Raw genomic sequence first — 20,979 nt, forward strand, 5'->3', positions numbered from 1 at the left:
GTTAAATACATTCACCATAAATATCTCTTTTTTCCAGGCAGTGCTTGACAGTAAGTGCAAGCACAGCAGTGGAATGTCAGTGATCTGTTTGTAAGTATTGCAAATGCAGTTTTGCTTCCTCGGGTGACAACAAAGACATGGGGTAAGGGTGTGAAAGAAATACCTAAAACCACCTAAATTTATGCAAATATTCTTTATCCTTCAACTGTGTTTATCTTGTTTTACATTAATAGAATATCCAATAAACAAATAGAAATTGCCATCAGTAAAAAGCATATAATTTTAGAAAATGACATAAATAAATTGATAGATAAATAAATTGATATGACCTCAATTTCCTATTCTGAATATAGAATTTTGACTTTTTTTTTGTTATAATTCACCAACGTTGATTATTGACATATGGAATAATGTTGTTACTGTATTAAAATAACTTAAAGTATTACCAGATATACTCTATTCACCTCTTCTTTACTTGAACATAAAATTCAGGGATTTGATTTTGAGTTTCTTTTGATACTTGACTATGCCCAAATAAATTAAACATTTGATTTGAAAAATAAACTCTTTTGAAACTTTTTATATCTTTAAATAAACATCTAAAATGGACTAAAAGTTTAAAAGCTTAATTCAATCTATCTGAAAATTTGACCTCAAAACTAAAACAATAGATCTTCAGAAGACTGGTCTGCTTTCTGTACTGTTGATACTATGCCTGAAGTCCCTGTTTGAATGTTATTCCATATTTTCACTTAATCCAGATCTGTTTTATTTCAGAGTGTGATCCTACAACAAAGTAGCTCATAGCAACAAGGCCATCACTGTATCCTAAAGTAACTGCCACACAGCAAAAAGATACATTTATACCCTGCACAGAAAGACTTTGTACAGGAAGGAGATAAAAATGAAATATGTGATGAAATCTGTTTACAAAGAATGTAAAAACATTTTTGCCTTGGTAACCAGTTCAGAAAATAAGTGAAGTTTTTTAGTTAGGACAAAAATATATTCATACTAATACTCAGGATTTCCACCATGTAGCAGGCGATATATATGTGTAACATGGCTATTGAATTTTTTACTTAGATTTACTCATATTATATTTTAGAACTTTATGGGTTATTTTTATGTAAAACCTTTTTTCATTCCTTAGAGGTGAAATAAACATTTAGTTCTGTGTCATGGGAGACTGTCTACACCTGTCTGTTTAATAGTACACAATTTTTTTATTATCATCTTTCAGTAGTTAGAACATTTCGATGTTTAGATGGAAGCAAGACCCTTCTTCTTTAATGTAACAGTACAGTTCATATCTGGACATAAATTTTTTCAATGTAATTTATCAGAGTTCCCTTTAAGTGTTTAGGAAATTGAAATAATCTTCAGTTATATGGAAAAAGACGAAATATCCTTCAGTTCTGAAGAAAAGGAACTGTTTAACAGACATGTTTTGACATCATAATTCCACTGTGTCAAGTTGCAAGTTTTGCTTCCTCTCTGAAAGTTTTAAATGAATCTTATCTTGGTGGATTGTGCAACAGAAATATGGAAGTCTTAAAACTTTCTGGTCTTAAAGATGACTAGACTGAATATTTTCATGTGGGTGCTCACATTTTATCTCTTACTCCTCTCTTTATATGCTTTGTGAACCCACTTTCATAAACATTTAAATTAATGTGTTATCTAATTTAAGCAGTGATGTTAATATACTTAGGAAATGTATTCACAAATAAGAAGGTGAAAAATAAATATGTTGATTTTAGGCATATGTATTTTGTACTTAGATTCATAAAAGACTTTGAAAAAGTTCCCAAAGAACTCCTTGCAATTTTCTTGCTATTTATCAGTATAAAAATTGTGAACAATTCATAATATTTTTAAAAATTACTTTGGTGAAGCAAAATCTTACCCAAGGTGTGCAAAACCATTTGAAACAAGTTGAAATTTTCAGAACTATTGGAATGGTGGAGTTTAGAAGCTTTAGTGGGTTTAAATACTTTTAAAATACTGTGTGGAGACTTTATTGTATCCATTATGTCTGTACTATATATTTCTATTTTTCCTAGCAGTTGCCAAGGATTTTGGTAGTGATAAAGGTTAGGGTTTAGAAATCTATCTTAATCTGTTTATTGTTCTATTGTATTTTTGTTTGTTTTTGTTGTTGTGTGTTTTTTGTTTAGTTTTTGTTTTCCTGAAATACATGAAAATGCAATCTTTTGTTTATCTGTATACTTCAAAAGATTCATGCTCAGCTCAGTTAAGCTATTTTTTAATCCTTCTGCTCATGACAATTCTTACCATTCCAGACAAAATTCTCATCTTTAGCATTGTTTTCCTTTGTTATGCCTACGTATGTCATAACATACACTTCTGATTGTGTTATCATTCTTCATTGGATATTTTTTCTGGCAGGGTAGAGAGAGAAGAAAACAGGGGATTAGTCAATGAACGCATGAGCTAGGCAGAACAACTGGCCGGGACTCCCGTAAACACCCTGAATGGTCATTCACTCTCTTGTAGCTGCTACAAAAAATTATTTAAGCCAAAATTCTATTATCAGATGTTTGCACAGAAAATCCGTTGACTTTATGGAAGGTTTCAGCACAAATGAAAGAGTGAACTTGGCTCATTTAACATAATATTTAGAGCACTTCTGATGAGAATTAGCTGCTGAATATGCAACAAGCTTTGCAAAGTTTAATATCTCATCCATATTGTGCATTGCTTTTCTGCCAAATCTTATTCTTTAACTAGAATGAAACTGCCTAAGTACCATCTGTAGTTCTAAATATTTGGATACTTCTCAAGCACATTTTGGATTCAGTATTGCCAACGGCAGTGATCATTTTGACAAAACTGGCTCTTAACTAATAAGTGTACTAGAACTTGAGCACAATTCCATAAATAAAGAGCAATATGATGAGACAATTTTAATAAATTTTCTAAAATTGCATTCCAGCACAGGTGAAAAAAATTTAGCCATCTTTAAACTATCTTGAAAGATTTGCCAAGGGTATTTGTCAAATTCACAGAATAGATAGACTTAGCTAGGGAAAAATATTGCAATGTTCATTTGAACTGCAAAATTATTGTTCTTCCAAAAGACAAAGTTTGTTGGAATACGATTCTTTATTGGACAAGCTAATATAGTGGAAAAAGGTAAGATTTCCCTCTCTGAAGGTCTTCTTCAGGTGTTGTGACTTCTTGTTTGCTTTTGTGTAATAACATTGTTATTTAAAAATACCTTGCTGTATTTACATATAGATTTTAATTGGTTTTCTTTTAATCAAATTAGTATGTCACTCTTTTAAAGAGAGTATGTTATAATCTAATCTCAGAAAACAAAAGTGACAAATGTTGCAAATTCAGACTCTGGCTCAATAAATGGTCTCCTTCTTCCACATTTCTATAGTTTATAATCTACTCTACAGACATTTCAGTATGATCTAATTTGATAAGGCATGTATGTCACACATATATATCCCATACTTATTGGAGACAACACATTTTTTCCATTGGATCTAGAAAATTATACAGTTAGTGATTTTTTTCTGGCTATTTAGTTATATCTCACTGTTTTGATAAATTGCTCTTGTGAGAAAAAATTATTTTCTTGCTATTTAGTAATAACCATGCATAATATGCTACATAATGTAAAAATAAATATCAAAAAGCATGAGCCAAGGAAGTAATTTTGAAATTTATGAGGGTCAAAAAAAGTGTTTGGAAGCAGTCAGCATGGATTATGAAGGGGAAAACATGTCTAACCAACCTGATTGCCTTCTACCATGAAATTATTGGCTCAGTGGATGAAGGAAGAGCAGTGGATGTTGTTTACCTTGACTTAGTAAGGCCTTTGATCCGGCTCCAATAATTTCCTCATCGACAAATTGATGAAGCATGTATGCGACACTGAGGCATCATAGACAGTGAGGTGGAATGAAAGCCAGCTGAACTCAAAAGAAGAAAAATACTTCTTATGGTGTGGGTGATCAAACACTGGAACATGTTGCCCAAGAGAGCTAGACTCTCCATAGTGGAGAGTTTTCAAACCTGACTGCACACCGCTCCAAACAACCTGTTTCAGCTGCTCCTGCTTTCCTAGGGGCATTGCACTAGATGATCTCCAGCTAACCTTCCAACCTCAGATATTCTGCGACTCTGTGCAAAGGACTTTTTTTTCCATATGTTGCCTTAAATATATTATAGGAATTGGTATAGTAATTTTTATTTAGTTGGTCTTCCTGAACTTGTTGTGTTGTTAGTGGTAACACTTAAAGCACAAGCATTTACTTTGTCATCTGGTTGAATTGCTTCAAAAGCTTGTGTACATGGTGACCAGAAAAGGCTGGTGGAGGTTTTCATCAGAGTATCATGACAGAGCAAACAGACAGTAGAGGCCACAATGTTTTCCACATTTGTTTAGGATTAGAAGAAAATTACTGTTTCTATGACTTTATACCATTGTCATGTAATATGTATAATGTGATATTGCTTCTGTTTCCTCACTGGTTGAGTGCAGAAATTATTCTGGCATGAATACTTTGCATGTACTTGCTTTCCCAAACATCTAAGCTCCGGAAACTGCTTTTCTGCAATTGTTGAGCTACCAAATTTGATCACAAGACTGCCCAAGAAAAGTAAATACAAAAGTAATTCAAAGGTTTGTGAGTATATCTGAAATGCATTAACTTTGAATTAATTTTGGCATACATCTCTCCCTTCTTCTTTCTGCACTAATAAATTTGATGATTATATTAGATAACCAGATTTTCATAAGTATCTATTGTGCAGAATTGTTTGTCTGCTTCGTACCTGGTCCCTGAATGTTTTTATTGAACCCTCTTGCAGATAAAACTTTCTACACATGATATTTACTGACACAAATCCCCAAGTGAAAACTGAAAGGTCACTCCCATTTTTTATGGCATTCATAAATAAAGCCATCAGATTCACTAAGTATCCATTGTCCTGGGATTTGGATAGACATCTCATGATTTTGGATAATCTACCCCAATGAAAATCAAACTTTTGTCTTAGATTTTGCAAGCATACCAAAATCTATGAAACTTGTAATCATGTCCCCAAATCAATGTGCAAAACTTCTACAATTATGAGAATGCAAATACAAAACAGGCTGTGCTTCTCATATTATGCTTGCTTATGAAATGTGATAGGATGCTACTTTTTTCAAGGTTTTTTATTGTATATTTTTTCCCAAATACATCAGAATTATCACCTCAGCATTTAGTTCTGTCTATAGAATAAAGCAGATTCTCCTAAATGACTCAAATGAGGATAAACTGTTTAAGGTTAGAAACCAACACACTGTTTGGACTACTAGAATTGTATTTACTAGATCTCTCATTTATTTCTGAATATGAACTACAGTTCCAAGGCACTCTATCTGCTAAAGGAAACACACTTGACCTACTTTCTATGCAAACTGTTTGTTTTCTGATATTACCAATAAAGAGAAATTACTTAATTTCAAAGTGAATCTTCAGATATGCAACATGATCCCCCTGATATATGTATATAAATATAATAAATATAAAGAGGAAAACTAACAGCCATTTATTGTATGAAAAAATGAATAAATACTGTACATAAAGCATGAGTCCAGTTGCCATATTTTTCAAATTAACTCAGTGAAGGAATGATAAATATTCATTTTCTCCTTTCCCACTGGCACCAAAATGTAAATACAGCTAATTGTGGCCTTCTAAATGCAATTATTAATCAGTTTTGTAGCAATATGTTATTTATACCCAGATGTATGCAAATGTTCAAGTTTGTTTCCCAGATGGGTTTCATTAAGTTACAGCAATCACAGAAGTTGAACAAAGCACTGATCTGTGTTTTGTTATCTATATACCAACATACAAATTTACCAACAAAAAAAAACCAAACAAGCAAGGAAAAGAGAAACACATATGCGTATGAGTGTATAGACACATATATACCCAGTCAATTTGTATCAAAATAATATCAAAGAGCTGGTATAGACCAGTCAGACCAATAATAGTCTAGGAGATCTCATTTTTATCTTCTGTGAAAATATTATCTGCGGTATATTCTAAGGAATTTGTGACAAGAGGAACTGCAAAAGCAAGACCATCTTAGAGGACATGTGTAATGCATGACTTGGGGCCTCTTCACCACCTGCCAAGGACGTCTTCAGGGACTCTGTGCAATTTTCATGCTAGGTCTTGGCTTTTTAGGATGTGGAAGAAGCCTCAGCTTTGCCTCAGTAAGAACTCCACTGTTCTAATGCAGATTTTGTGAGAATTTATTTCAGCAGTAAATTGTGAAGCTTTGGAGAAATCTGTTTTAATACATCTGTCCTTTGGTTTTCTTTTTCCCTATTTAATGATTGTTGTGCTTATCTCCAGGTAGATGTAATCTTCTCAGTTTTTACACTGTTCCACACAAATTCAACCTACTGTACAAAATTACTTTTTAAATGGTTGCATTTTTTTTCCCTCTACAAAACTTAATGTTTGTCAATATAAGTAATTGAATGGTAGTAACTATAAAAGATAACCTTTCTTTCATTGAAGTGTTAGCCTTTCAAAGTAAAAGTTGAAATTCTAGTGGATAGCAGGTCAAATTATATTTTTTCAATGTAATAAAGTACAGGTTCTGTTGTTAAACTTGGACATAGCTTGCTGCTATAGCATACTATACCTCAATTGTTTAAAGAAACCAGACTAGAATATTTCATTGTATGCTGTATTTTTGTTATGCTTTGTTGAAGCCTTTGACAGGCTCTTGTTTGGGCAGAATAATAACCACCAGTCATTTATTATATCACAAGTGTTTTTACTGACATTCCTTATTGAGTATCTAAAGATGATGGTGACAGATTTCTAATGGAGTGTGCATAGACATTTTCTTTCCTTGATTTCGCAGTTCTGTTTATGGTAATTTGAAAGGTCAACTAAGTTCTGTGAGCATTCTTTCCATCAAGTGATAGACACTGTATTTTTATCTTGAGCATTAGTACCATACAGGGTTTTTAAAATTTAATTAAATATAGGAAAATCTTACTTCCACATGCAATCATAATAAAGCTGCCACCCTACCAGACATGAATATTTACAAACTGTTAGGTTGTTGATATTTTATGATAGATTTCATAAATGACAGATGCTTTTCTTATGTTGAGACTATTAGCTCAGTCTTTGTATTTTTCTGTTATTTGGTGAATCACACAGGTAAAATTATAATCCCTTTGATAATGGCCAGTAAGTAACACTCATCTTCCAAAGCCCCCTTTACTGTAACAACTATAGAAACAAGAGGCCTAACTGGAGACTTCACGGCAAAGATTACGAGACTTAGGTCCAGTTAAAAATAGTTCTTTGGAATTACAAAGCTGAAAGTCTGGGTCCTGTCACTGAGAATAGAGCTCATAATCTTAAAGAAAAAAAAATACCTTTAAGGACAACCTGAAGTTTTCCAGCAAATTTCCATTTTGTGTAAGAGGCAATGTCTTTAGACACCTACATAATTGTTCTACTTCATTCTTCATGGACTATTCAGATGAGAATCCATGTTCTCATAAAATATTTTAAAATAATGTTCTATATTAAAAGAATATATTTTCACCACACACTTAATCAAGGAAAACCTCTGTGCAGGTCAAATGAATTATCCTGTATTCAACACAGAACTTCTCCAAATTCAGCTAATATGTCTTATACCCATGAAATATAAGCATCTTATATTTGTCATCTTCAAAAGCTTCTGCTGTATCCATGCAAGTGCACTGACTGTGCTAGTAAAACATAAGATTAAGTGTAGAGCTTGGTCCAACATTTTTATTATTTGTTTTATTTTTAAAAGATACATAAGAATATACTTCATTTAAATATTTTGCACCTTCTTTGATTCCAAACAGTAAAAAGTCACCTAATGGAACTTGTCACATTACACTGCAAAACTCCTTTAAAAAGTGTGGCCACTGTGGTAGGTCAGAGACAGTTACTGCCTCTTCTGGTAAGCTTCTATAACAAGTTTTAAATTTATTACTCCCTCTAGGTTCATATTTTCTATAACATTACAGAACCAACTGTCCATAGTATTAAGCAGTTAGCTTAACAGTATCTTGAAACTCCCTGCATAAAGATGGTAGTCTGTCAAAAATTTTGCATTATTATGATGACTGGAATTTCACTTAGGACGAAAAAATGTGAAGTTGTCCAGTAGCTGCAGTCTTAAAGTTGTCAAATTATAGAACTCTTTTAAGTGTTCAGCTCTTGTGCTCAACATAGATGAGATGATTTATCAAAAAAAAAAAAGAAAGAAAGAAATAAAATAGACTTCACATGTAGCTTAAAGTGAAATTATTCACTGTCAGAAAAAAATAACCATAATATATTTATTTGCTCTCTTCTGCAAGCAAGAGAGTTTATGATGCATTCACTTTATCAATAGCTATAAATGAATTGATGGATATTTTCGCAAGCAGTTCTTTAAATCTGCTGCTTAGCTTCAAGGAATTATTTTTGTATTTAAAGTTTGTAGGGAATTGGTTTCTAACCATGTACTTCAAGTGCTAACAAAACATTTAAAATCCAATTGCTGACAAGGGATGACTAAGATCTTGCTGCCAGCTCTTAGCATACAAAATGCTTTTGCACAAGAGAAAAAATGAGCCAAAGGTTAGGAAAACTTATTACCCTTCATAGCAACCCAGCAGTATTTTTTACAGTTTTTAATCATAACCAAAATAATGGACCAGATATAAGTACAATAGAAGTGGTGTGACTGTACAAAAAGAGCTCATGAGTAGTCTCCACTGAGACTAGATTCCCTAGGATGAATCTCAGCCACACAGGCATTCATAGTTCAGTACTGAAATCTATCATGTACTTTTTGAAAAAAAAAAAGTCATAAGAAAGAAAGAGAAAGAAACACTACCTTAAAAAGTTCTAGTACTAAGCTGCATAGTGAAGGATGCAATGAGCAGAGGTTAGAAGTTTGCCCAAACCAAACCTTGTAGTTGGCCACTCCAAACTAAGAATTTCAGGTTCACCTTGCAGCGACCGCTCTGTAACTGTCTTCAGCTTCTTAGTGCATCCTAACAGCCTGCCGGCACCCAGGCAGTTATCCCTCACTGAACATTTCTCAATAGACTTGCTTTTACTACCCAAGAGGTAACCCCTCACATTTCTTATGCATTTGTGTTGTATCATGGTAGGTCCTATCTCTTGCAATTTGATTTTGCAAGCCAGCTGCTGCTCATCAGGCACTTCCCACAGAGAAGGTAAGGCTCTGCACTACAGGTGAAGGATGTGCTTGCTCATGGGCACCTGCTCTTTCGGGCCTGGCTGTGGGGCACGCTTCTTGTGTTGGAATTTATCACTGGTATTGTTTGTCATTGATCTCATGTGTTGAGAAAAATTGAACTGGATAGGTCCATGCTTCAAAGCATGTTGCCTAAGGACCTGGCAGCTGGAGACAATGAAAGGAATCAAGTATTAAGCAAATGATGAAATCATGAAGAAAAGGACTCAAGACACAGTTCCATTTTTCCTCTTTTCTAATTTTTTCTCGTCATAAAAACAATAACTGGGGTTAGGACTATAGTAGTTACAAAAAGGACAAAATATTCTGATTTACATTTGCTTTGGGCCTGCTCCAACTCTCAGGGAACTTGTTGGGAACTTCAGTATTTTAATGGTGTAAGAACACACCAGATCCTAAAAAAGTTCACATGAGCAGCCTGCTGATGTTTATTTTGGGATGCTTTTGCCTGGATAGAGTGATTATATTAAATTCTACTTTGTAAAGTAACGTCTTTCTGAGAAAAAATGAGTGTTGGCTAATCAGCTTCAAATTCTGAGCTTAGAAAAAAGTTTTGGAACTTGAGGTGCAACTCGTGTTTTAAATTTCTTAACCTTAGCTTTCAAGTATCTTTTGCTCTAATGCCATCTAATTTTTCTCATATGCTATTTTTTGTAAATGCAACAAAGCTGGTTTTGAACTCTTCAGTCATCACCATCTGTAAGACTAGTTCCATTTCCTAAGAAATTGCTGACATCTGTTTAAACACTCGTACTTCTTCATCTACATGGATCTTTAACTCAAGTTTGTTATTGTGTCAAATATACTAAGTCTTGAAAAGATACCAGCTATAAGGCTTAATTATAACTTTTGAAGCACTGACACATTAGCATGAGAAAGAAACATTTGTCCCCATAACATTTTCACACAGGAAGTAGGGCTGAAGTTCAGTGAGACTGCTAGAAAATCAGATGAGCCTGGCTAAGGTTCACAAGGTGGCTCCCACCCCAGAAAAGGAATACACAGATTTATTTGTAAATCATGTATTTTTTGTTGGGCACTGCTGGGGACCTGTTTCAGAGCTCAACAGACTTAGCAGGAAGTACTCTATTTATATTATTTTAACTGATTTTTTCTGAACAGACTTATATGATCATCTTTTCAAAGCTGATACTTGTGATATCTGTGTATTTTGTTAGCATGATGATATTGTATTTCTAAGTTTGAAAAAAAACATTTAAAAATAAAATATTTCTATTAATTGTTTTTGTGAAGTGGTTCTCATTAGCAATTCATATAGTACTGGTATGCGCAGATTTGTGCTCTGGTGAAAACCAAAAAAAGCAACACAAAGACATGTAAAGTTTTACATATATGCTAAGTAAAGAATCCACTAGTTTTAGTGTTTTTTAAATAACCATAAATTGAAGTTACTGCCTTACAAGTTAGACATTGTAATTAGTTGTGTAAGCATTACTTGTATGTATCAATAAAGAATCAGTTCAAGTTAAACCAATACTGTAGGTAATCAGACAATCTCTCACTTAACAGTGAAGTAGTGTAGGAAGGTGCGAAAGATCATTTAAAGCATCTGCATTGTGACATGTCTATCCTACGGCTGAAAGCAAAAAATAAACAGGGTCATCTCTTACTGAGCAATTTTCAGTTTGATTTACAGAGTATTTTTGTAGAGGAACTTTTTTTAGTTTAAGTAATTTTTTTGTCTGCATAACACAAAAAACTCCCCATTAGCACATATCCAGAAAAAGACTGTTAAGTATTTATAGAAATCATTGATCCATCACACTGTGATCACATGTTTGGAGTCGCATCATGTGTAGTCTAGTGCCCAGTATGGTTAGTTTAAATTACAACTTAGCAGAAGTCATGTTTAGTCTGATCCTCCTGTATAACACTGGTTACATGTCACCCAGTAATCAGCCTTGTGAGGTCCCTACATCTTCTCCCATTTTCAATTCGTCATCCATCTTCTAATTTTTTCCTCCTTTGAATTTCATCAGATTTTACTCTAAGAATTTCACAATGTAGTTTCTTTGCAAAGAACCCGAAATTGAAAATGTACACAAGGAATTTAACTTGGAGAATAAGGCTGAATAGAAAAGAATCAAAAACCATGACACACTTGTGAAATTCTTAGTAAAATAAGATCAATCTCCTTTGCTCTTATTCAAATAGTAATCCTGAGACACCACTAATACCATAAATTGGCCAATTTAAAAAAAAAATAATAATTTTTTAGTAAAATTTTTAGGCATTTAGTAAATGCCTGAAATCTATGACCATTATTCATATAGACTTATTAATAATTGTTGATTTTAGTTGTCACTACCATTCAACTCCAGAGTCCTTTTCAGTATCTACTTTTTAAACAGAAAATTTAATTTTGAACTTGAACCTACTTGACAGCAGCTCTCAATCAAGTAGACAATTAGAATTTTTCTCTGCAGACTGTAATTGTTAATCAGAATTAAGACTCATATTATGCATCACTTAACCCTGATAACATTTAGTCTTCAAGCTTCAGTATCATTACCTGTTTTGGTGCTACATTTAGAAACAATGCATGCTAAAGTGAAAACTGAGAGAAAATTTTTAGTACCTTAGCATTATAGTACACATACTTTCTTTCTCTCTTTTTCCACATTTTTACTTTTCTTTCTGCAAATTATTTATGCTCTTTGTGTTGATAACTCTTTTCATTCCTTACACTGACTCTAGAGCCTGACTTCTCAGCCTCTGAGAAATTATAAAGCATAAAAATTACTAGCTAGATGATATTTTCCAGATTGTCAAAGGACTGATGTAGAATCTTTACAATATATTTATTCTTAGAGCGCTCGTTGGTGAAAATCCAGTGTAAATTGATTAATTAACTATCATACAGTAATTGCAATCAGAGACAGACTACAGGACAAGCCAGCATGCTTCAATGGCCTGAGATTGGTGGCATCATAAAGAAAATGCTTTGTCTGTGCTTTTACCCTTTCTACTTGTACTTAGCTGGTCCTGTATTTCCCAAGATACAGAGTTGTAACTTCTTTTTAACATCTAAGAAGCCCATGAAATCAAGATGTGTTGCATATTCAGATACAACCCAAGATCTCAATAATCTTTTAGGACTTGCTTTCTGGTCTCAAATTTATTTTTCCACCTAGTCTAGTTTCAAATGGATAAATTGGAAGCAAGATCAAGAACACTTGTCTGAGTATTGAAGGGGGATGGGGCTGTAGCTGGGCTTGCATCAGTGGGGCAGCACTCTAGAGTTGATCAAGGCTGGGAGGCCTCCCATACCCCTGGGGTGAAATCAGTGTGCTATTACAGGCCACCAGATCAGGGTGAAGAAGTTGATGAAGCCTTCTACAGACAGCTGAGAGCAGCCTCACAGTCACAGGCCCTGGTTGTTGTGGGGGATTTTAACTTCCCTGAAGTTTGCTCGAAGGACTACTCAGCCAGCCAGCCACAGTCTAGGAGGTTCCTAGTTGCTAGGCAGTGATAGATTTTGGAAATTAACCTAGAAACTCTTTTATATGGCTTTTTATTCTACATAAAATGATGGAGGCATTTCGTTGCAGAACACAGAGCACTTTGATTTTTGCAAATGAGATGTATATCTATTTTTTGATTGTCCCAGTTTCTGTTTATAAGATTTTATTTCTTTGATTATCTACTTAAAATAATTAATGCACCTATAAAAATCATGGTGTATTTTTACTTTTTACTAAAGTATATTTCAGAACAGAATTTTCTCATGGTAAAATTCGCTTCAAAACCTTTCCATTTTCCCAGTTGCATCTTGCTTTAAATCACAGAAAATTGCCCAGAGTAGTTGGAAGCACAGGTGGCTAGTAAACTATTGGTCCCTGGACATAATAACAAACTATGAAGGAAAATTCTATTTCCCTTTGATTACTGTAATTCAGATAGTTTTACTGTGCGGGCAAGAATTGTGAATCCATACCACACAGATAGTTTACTTAGCAGCAGTCCTTCTTACTAGTAAATTTTCTTCAAGTTAATGCTTTCTGTCTGATACAGTGCAAGAGAAGACAACAGCAGGTGCAAAGAATTTCTGCGATTAGACCCACACATTTTTGGATTGGATTCTAACTGAGTTTCTTGGAAAAGTAAAACAGCTTCCAAGTAACAGCAAGTTCAACTTGTGAGGTATCAAGAAACACAACCGTGCTCAAATAATCCACAGTCATGAAACTTATCTTCTTATAGCTTACTGTTTCTACCAAAAATTCCTAGTGGCTTTTTGGAGAGTGTATTTGCTATAGCAGAATGATTGCTGTAATAAATTCATCTTTCCAGCTTCACATGATCAAATTTTAATAATCACAAGGCTATAAAGTGACTATTTAAATATTTTCTGGGAGTTCTTGGCTATGTAATTTCCCAAACAATATTGCTTTTCAAGCCTTTTCATTGTGGTTCTAGGTCAACATTCACCATTTATTAAAATTTAAAATTTAAGTAAAAATATATATTAAGGCAGGCAGCCTTGACACCTTTTTAAAATGTATCTTGAGAAGATAAGGCCACAATTCCCCTGTTCACACACATGGAAAGCAGACAGACTGGCCTTTAAATGGTTTACTTACTCATCAGCAATATATAACCAAACACATGCATCTTCCAAGTACTGTCAAGGCTCAAGGCTGTTTAATTTGTGAAATTTGAGAGGTCACAGCAGGTGTAAATTTCAGGACATTCTGTGACGTTTACCTTGTATTACTATGTGGAATAAATGGCAGAAATGTAACTGTGCTAGAAATTTCCAGCCCAGCAAGCCGAAATTTCCAGTCCAGCAATCCAAAATTTCAGACCATCTGCCTGAAGTTCTGTAACTTTACAACATATCAAGAGTCCCCTCTGAGGTTGGGTTTACATGTAAAAGTTCTCATCTTTTATACAGCCATCACAGCAAATTTAGCAAATTCAATGCTGTGAGCTCTTTTGTAGCAATTTCTTTTATATTCCTAAAATTATAACACATGAAATTACTGTGTTTTTTTTTCCTGTGGTTGTGGTATTTTCAAGGCAGGTTAAGGTGTGTGTTACATGCTGAGTCATTTGTTATTGATGTCATGTCACACTACAGGAAAAATGAACAGAAATTATGCTTGTATAGTAGATTTATTATTTGCTTCAATGAAATAGATGTTCTTTGTTTGCATTTTTATTTAATTTATTTTATTTCCTATGTTTTAACAAAATCTCATATTGTCCTTTACTCAGAAGTAGTAAAGCAGCCTTCAGATGTTCTGACACATGCTCATTAGTACTCAATGTTATATTTTCTGCCCAGAAAACTTAAGTTTAGCATGGAAATGAGTAGAACATAGCAATTTGAGCCTTTAAAGAGAGGATATATAGAACCTAAATAACTTCAGCAATATTTGAACATTTCCACAGTTCCTCTTCCTCTCTCAGAAACATGTGCTGCAAAGACTTTCCCTTAAGGAATTCCTTACAAAGCAGTCTGTTAAACATGCTCCAGAAGCGACACTGAAAGACAGGACAACTGTTTTCTATATTCTTTAATATTATCTGTCATTTAATCACAAAATAATTCATCTTCCCCTGCAGTACATTTATTTACATCTTTAGTGCCCCAGAAAAAGACAATATATGGGAGGCTACAGTTCTGAAGTGATGAAGCTTTGCACTTTGACCTTCTCTTCTATACCAGACCATTCTTACTGATAAAGTGCTCCACAATACAGGTTTACAAAATGTCTGGCTTTAAATCATTCTTTTCTTCTGCTGTCAGTGAACCTAAGGACTCAGTTGCAGAAAGATATTCAGCAGAAGCAGGTCCTGTGAAGGCAGTGCTCTACATTTTACAGGAATATGATGTACCAGAGGACAGCAGCTTCTTTTTCCTGAGTCTAACCTTGGTAACCAGAGAGAGCCTCACACATTACACTTAAATACAGGAAGGGCTACATTTGCATTGTTTATCTTCAAGCCTTCAGTGTCATGCTCTCCATTTTTCCATGTACCTCTAAAGTAACTTCTCCTGGAAGCTAAGAAGTGGTAAAAATATTTCTGAAGAAAATCCTACTGTGATATCCGTATGTCAACAGTGGTATCCTCTATATTTCTTGTATAAAATGTGATATGTTTAATTGCCAATATATTATTCAGGGCTTCAAAAATAGTTAAAAGGTTTCTGAAGACACAGAAACAATGAGAAACTAAAGGTTTCAGGAAGACAAACTGTGATTTTCTGTGCACTGGTGAAGTCTATCCTAGATGCCTGAGTTGCTCCTTTGGAAATCTACTCTCTCCTGAATAAGGAAAACTTCTAAAAACTTTGAGTCTACCCTGACAGGAAGTGTGGATTTCCTGTATTTCTTAACATACAGCTTTGTGGTTATTCTTAGGATATCTACTTGATGAAATGTGTTCCTAAAAAAAGACAAAAGCATAAGTGTCTTGATTTCATTCTGTAGTCAGCAGGCTTTAATGGGCAAGATAGAACAGCAAGAAACTTCTCTTCCCAATGCTGAAAGTGGATGGATTTAGTTGCTTAATGGATCATCTGGGGTCCATTTGGGATGCCCTTGGAACTACGATCTTTTCCATTCTCCAGGAGATGATTGATACTGAAAAAGCCATGTTGGTCCAACGCAAAACACATCTTCCATTGACAAAATTTTACAGGATTTTAGGATTTCAATGATCTCTTTCCAGACAGAAATTTAGCAGAATAGTAGTTAAAAGCAAAGGTAATTCTAGCCTATCTGAAAAACAGTGTATTTCACAGTTTCTCAAATAAAACGACCCTTTCTTAAGCAAATACATTATGTATGTTTGAAATAATATTTACAAAACTCCAAAACTAATTTACTCTTTAAAGTAACTAAAAAGATTACATAAAGAAAACAAAGGAGATGTTTAAGTAATTTTTATTAAAAATGTTTAATGAGTTTTAATGAAATCATACCTCCTTCCCACTCCCATAAATTGTCCAAAAACTTTCTAGTGATGCTTTCCTTACCCCAGTTCCAGCAGTACTATCTTTGGAGAACAGTAAAATAACTAAATATTCAGCAATCCATGGATTTTTAAAAATTATATTAGTTTCCTAACATACAAGATCTTAGGACATTAAAATTAGTTGGCCGAGAAGGTGTCTAAAAAAAGACTTCAACAATCTCTTCTACACTTGATTTTGACCCTCATTTTTTTCTTTTGATGCAAACCTCACAGGTAGTCAAAGAATCTAATCTGTTTTCTAGAACAAAACAGAAGTAATGCATTTTTTAATCTAAATAGCTATTGGATAAACACTGATAAGATTTTTCTGTGGAGGTAGTTACGGTGTAGAAACTACATCGTTTGCTGCTGTATGGAGATGCTCACTGGAGATGTCTCTACTGGGAGAGACTTTTGTAGACACTTCTCAGATGGTGCTCGTAGCTTTGTTCTGTGGATCAGGAAATCATTGCAGACAGACTTTACCAGTTCCAGCTCCTATCAGTTCAGTAGGTTTTGCATTGCACTACTTTTCATTTGTGAAACATAAAACAGCAGGACAAGCTATAAAAAAGCTCACTACATGATAGAAATTAAAAGGGGAAAAAAGCAGGATGCTGCAAGTAAGAGTGTTTATGTGGGTCCAATTAACATTCCTGAACATAAAAGCAAAGTTAAATCATTAGGCAACATTAATACCTCCAATACCTCTTCCATATGCTGTTTCAGTTTTCAAACACTGGATGTGACAATCTGTTCAGACACAGCATACGGTCCAGTGTAAATCAGTGTAAATACAGTGGTTGAAGCAAAGCTTTAAACTTATAATTGCTCTTTGAATTGAACAATGTGTTCATAAGTGAATCAGATACTTACATATTCTGTGTGACTTTCTGAGCAACCCTCCATGTTTAGATCCAAAGTCAACATTCCCACTAAGGCACATCATTCTGTCAGAGAAGGAAACCACATGCCCTTCAGTTCTCTAGACTGTGTTACTCTGTTCTGGAATCAAGCTGCTGAACGAACACTTCAGGAGCATCTTGGCCCAGCTAAAGATAATGGCAAACTCTAAATTATGTCACTGTAGGACAGGTTTAGTCTTCAATTTTATAATGCTTCATTTGCTGAATTTTATATTACTAAAATTCTAGGGCTGTATTTATTCTTTCCCAAACACACATCCCTCTGGACCCTCCCGATGGTGTACTCTACATAAACAAACATGTTGTAACACGATAGATATAGTATAATCATGCTTAAACAGAAATAAAATTGGAACAAACCAGAAAAAGCAAAGAAATGTGCCTCTGTATTCTAATGGTCTTCTTATATTTGTCTTTGTTACTCATTTTAAGGAACAAGGCCTTTGAGAAGGAGGTATTTCTCATTTTATGTACCACATCTAGTATTATATCACCCAGGTATGTTGCCCATCAGGCACTTCTGAAATGAAAGTAATGATGAATGATGAGCTGAAATTTCTGTATATATACAAAAAGAGAAGTCATGCATGCTAAAACAAAAGCAGCCTTTTTTCAGGCCCAAATAAAACTGTGAATTGTTCAGGATTCTATATTTTACTTTAGTTTTCCCACCATAGTAGCATAAAATGTGCAGGGATACAGATTAGGATGCATGTGGAAGCACTGAAATATGATTTATTTTAAGGGCAACTACCTTAGTTTTTGTAATTCACTTAGGAATATGTGTAAAGATTTTGCATGCGTTAAATTATTTTTTCACATTTCATTCAACCCACAGTGGGACAACCAGCTTCAGGTTTCAGCTATGATTCAGCCTTGATCACAGCACATTATTATATCAATGCAACTATCATTTGCTTTTCTTTCTCCAGCTAGAGGTGATTGGGTTGCTTACAGCTTTGTTAATTAAAAATCTGCTTATTTTGACTGGACTTAGGTTAGGAAGATTAAAGGACATGGTGAATACACAATTTATGACTGAAATGGAAAGTTATCTGGGAAGTAAAGTAGAAGTGAAGCATAAGATTGGAGTTCAGACTTCCCCTTCTGCAGACACAGCCTGGTACAGCACAAGCTACATTTTTAGTGGAGACATTATAGTTAGCTGTAGACAACCACCTCTCTATTTGCACAGCATAATGGCCATTTTAAATCAATTATTTGTGCACCTAGGCAGGCTAGAAAATAGCATGGATACCGGGAGACCAATTGCACACATCAGCAACAGATTTAAAAAGGGTTTCTGTATGCAGTTTAGTTACAGAGCCAGCCCAACTTGATTTTATCAACAACTGACATTTAACAACCTCATCCTCCTCCTTTTATGAGACGTTAGTTTAGACAGTAGTGGATTAACATCAAAAAGCCTGTTCTGTCCTGTTCTGCAAATTGTACATGCTCCAGACAATATGTTTTCTATGTAAATAGAGGGAATACACGTTTTGTAATTTGCTTCAAAAAAAAAAAAGGGAAGTCATGGTATGGAAATGTATTTTATTTGGCATACCTTGTGTCTCCACAGTTAGACAAGATAGTCAAGATACCTGAAAGGGGCTGGAACTGTCTCAACTTTTCTGTGTGATGCTTATGTCTAAATTTAAGGAAGTTGCTTTTGCTTTTGGCACTTGATTTCCATGTCGTTTTTTTTTTTTTTCCTTTTTTTTTCATTAAAAATGTGGGAATTGCATTGAACTGTTTTTGGTGCTGAAGGAAAAAAATGCCTCTACATGATATGGTAATTGTTGGATTTTTTTTTTTTTTTTTTTTTTTTTTTTTTTGGATAAGAATAAAAGCTACTTTGTCTGGATCAGATATAAGTCTGTCACTTCACATTTTTGATTCAGTTATAAAATCCTAAAAGGTAAAGATTTCTATACCCTTATGTCAAGCAGAGATTCCACCTTGAATAAGACGGTAAGACAAACTGAATAATGAGATGGGCATTTCAAGTTTTTGTCCTATTTATGTAAAATAAATGGTGACCTAGACAAATGAATATTTTAAGAAGGTACTACCTTGGATCAGAGATCTTGGATAGTGAATCAGTTGGTTACTAAAACAAGTGGTAAAAAAAGCTGCTGATCTTGACTGGCAAGAACAGGATGTTTATTTCAGCAGCACATTATAGTTTCTGGACTCCCACCATTTCACCATTGACTGTGCTGCTGTGACTATGTCTGCTACAGTATGAGATACCTGGAAGAAGAAGGACAACTGAACTGGGGACAACTGGGACCACCCTCTTTCGTGTGTGTGTGTGTGCTCCTAGCTTTTGCCTTTGAAAAGACACAGTTGATTTCTGGATTTTATGTGCCTTTTTTTTTCTTTTCTATCTCCCTTTGTATTTGAGTAATGAGACAGACGGAATTGTGTCATGAATCGCCAGTGGAATTGCATTGACCCACAGCTACAGGACTAAATAGAAAGTGGTAGAAAAGTCTGAAGAAGTAAGAACACTTGACATGCTACAAAACTGGTGACATTATTTAAGAAAAAGAACGGGTAGGAACTAACAGGAAAACTGTATTTTTAACGGAAGTATAAAGATATATATGTAAAGTTGCAACTTCTAAACTAAATCTACATAGCAAACAGAAGTGGTGTAGAAAGAATTTATTTGGAGAAAATAGATAATTGAAGGTGGTTTCCTTTCCTTCAGATTATTTATAGCATAATTTTGTATGTAATTTAATGTTTTAGTATGTTTTCTGGGAACAACAAATATTTGTTGTGCTGTGAAGACACAGGATATTCTCCCTTTGAGAATTCTGTTGGCAACATCTGAAACATGCTGCAAAGTAGCTTAAATTTATACAATTTATACCTTTCAGCTTTCTTCCAAAAAAAGCAATCCCATTTTTCACTCATACATGGCAGCTTATTGCTGCTTCTTCACAGCTTCATTGTTTATGTTAGAAAAAGCTTTCACCATATATGGAAGGTGATTTTTTTCTGCACACTGTCTTCTGTTCAAAATGCCCCTTCAATTCCAGCAGTTCTTAAAAGCATCACTGCAGACAACACTGGAAACACGGTGGTTAAATTGCTGTAGCAAGACTGAGGAGACAATACCAGAGCCCACAGGTGACATAACACAGGCAAGCATTCTATGAATGTTTCTAAAAGTCAAAAGGGTATTTGTGGAGGCCCATGGGCTTCAACTCTCCTTAATCTTGAGGTACAAGAAAAAAGAAAAGTCAGAGATTGATATGATTGATTTTCAGCTGTTTATTTTTGGCAGATTACTTTGAGCTTTGGGGCTTCATAGGTACTAAGTGCTCCAGATCATTACATCAGTCAGAAACATCCTTCTTGTCATATTGAAGATTTACTTACATAAGAATCTCTCACATGAGGAAATACAATCTTATCCACAGAAAAAGAAACTACAAAGAAGGCCTCCAAGGCAATGAATTGGCAAGTATCTTCTGATTTTTGTTGACTTTAACCAGTAAATGGATTCTGCTTAGGTGCACTCTGAAATACATATGTTAAGATAACGGTGAATTAAATTTTATCTCAGCATCATGCTTCTTTTTTTTTTTTTTTTTTTTTAATATCTGTATAGAGACTTATATTATGAGTTTGCTACTCTCAGGCTGGTGATGAATGAACTTATGTAACAGTGCTGAGGGTGGTTTTCCTGAGCTCTGGATATATATATATAACAACATCTGGATAATCTATTACC

The sequence above is a fragment of the Columba livia genome, chromosome 1 (genome assembly GCF_036013475.1).
Source record: "Columba livia isolate bColLiv1 breed racing homer chromosome 1, bColLiv1.pat.W.v2, whole genome shotgun sequence".
Taxonomy (NCBI): Eukaryota; Metazoa; Chordata; class Aves; order Columbiformes; family Columbidae; genus Columba; species Columba livia.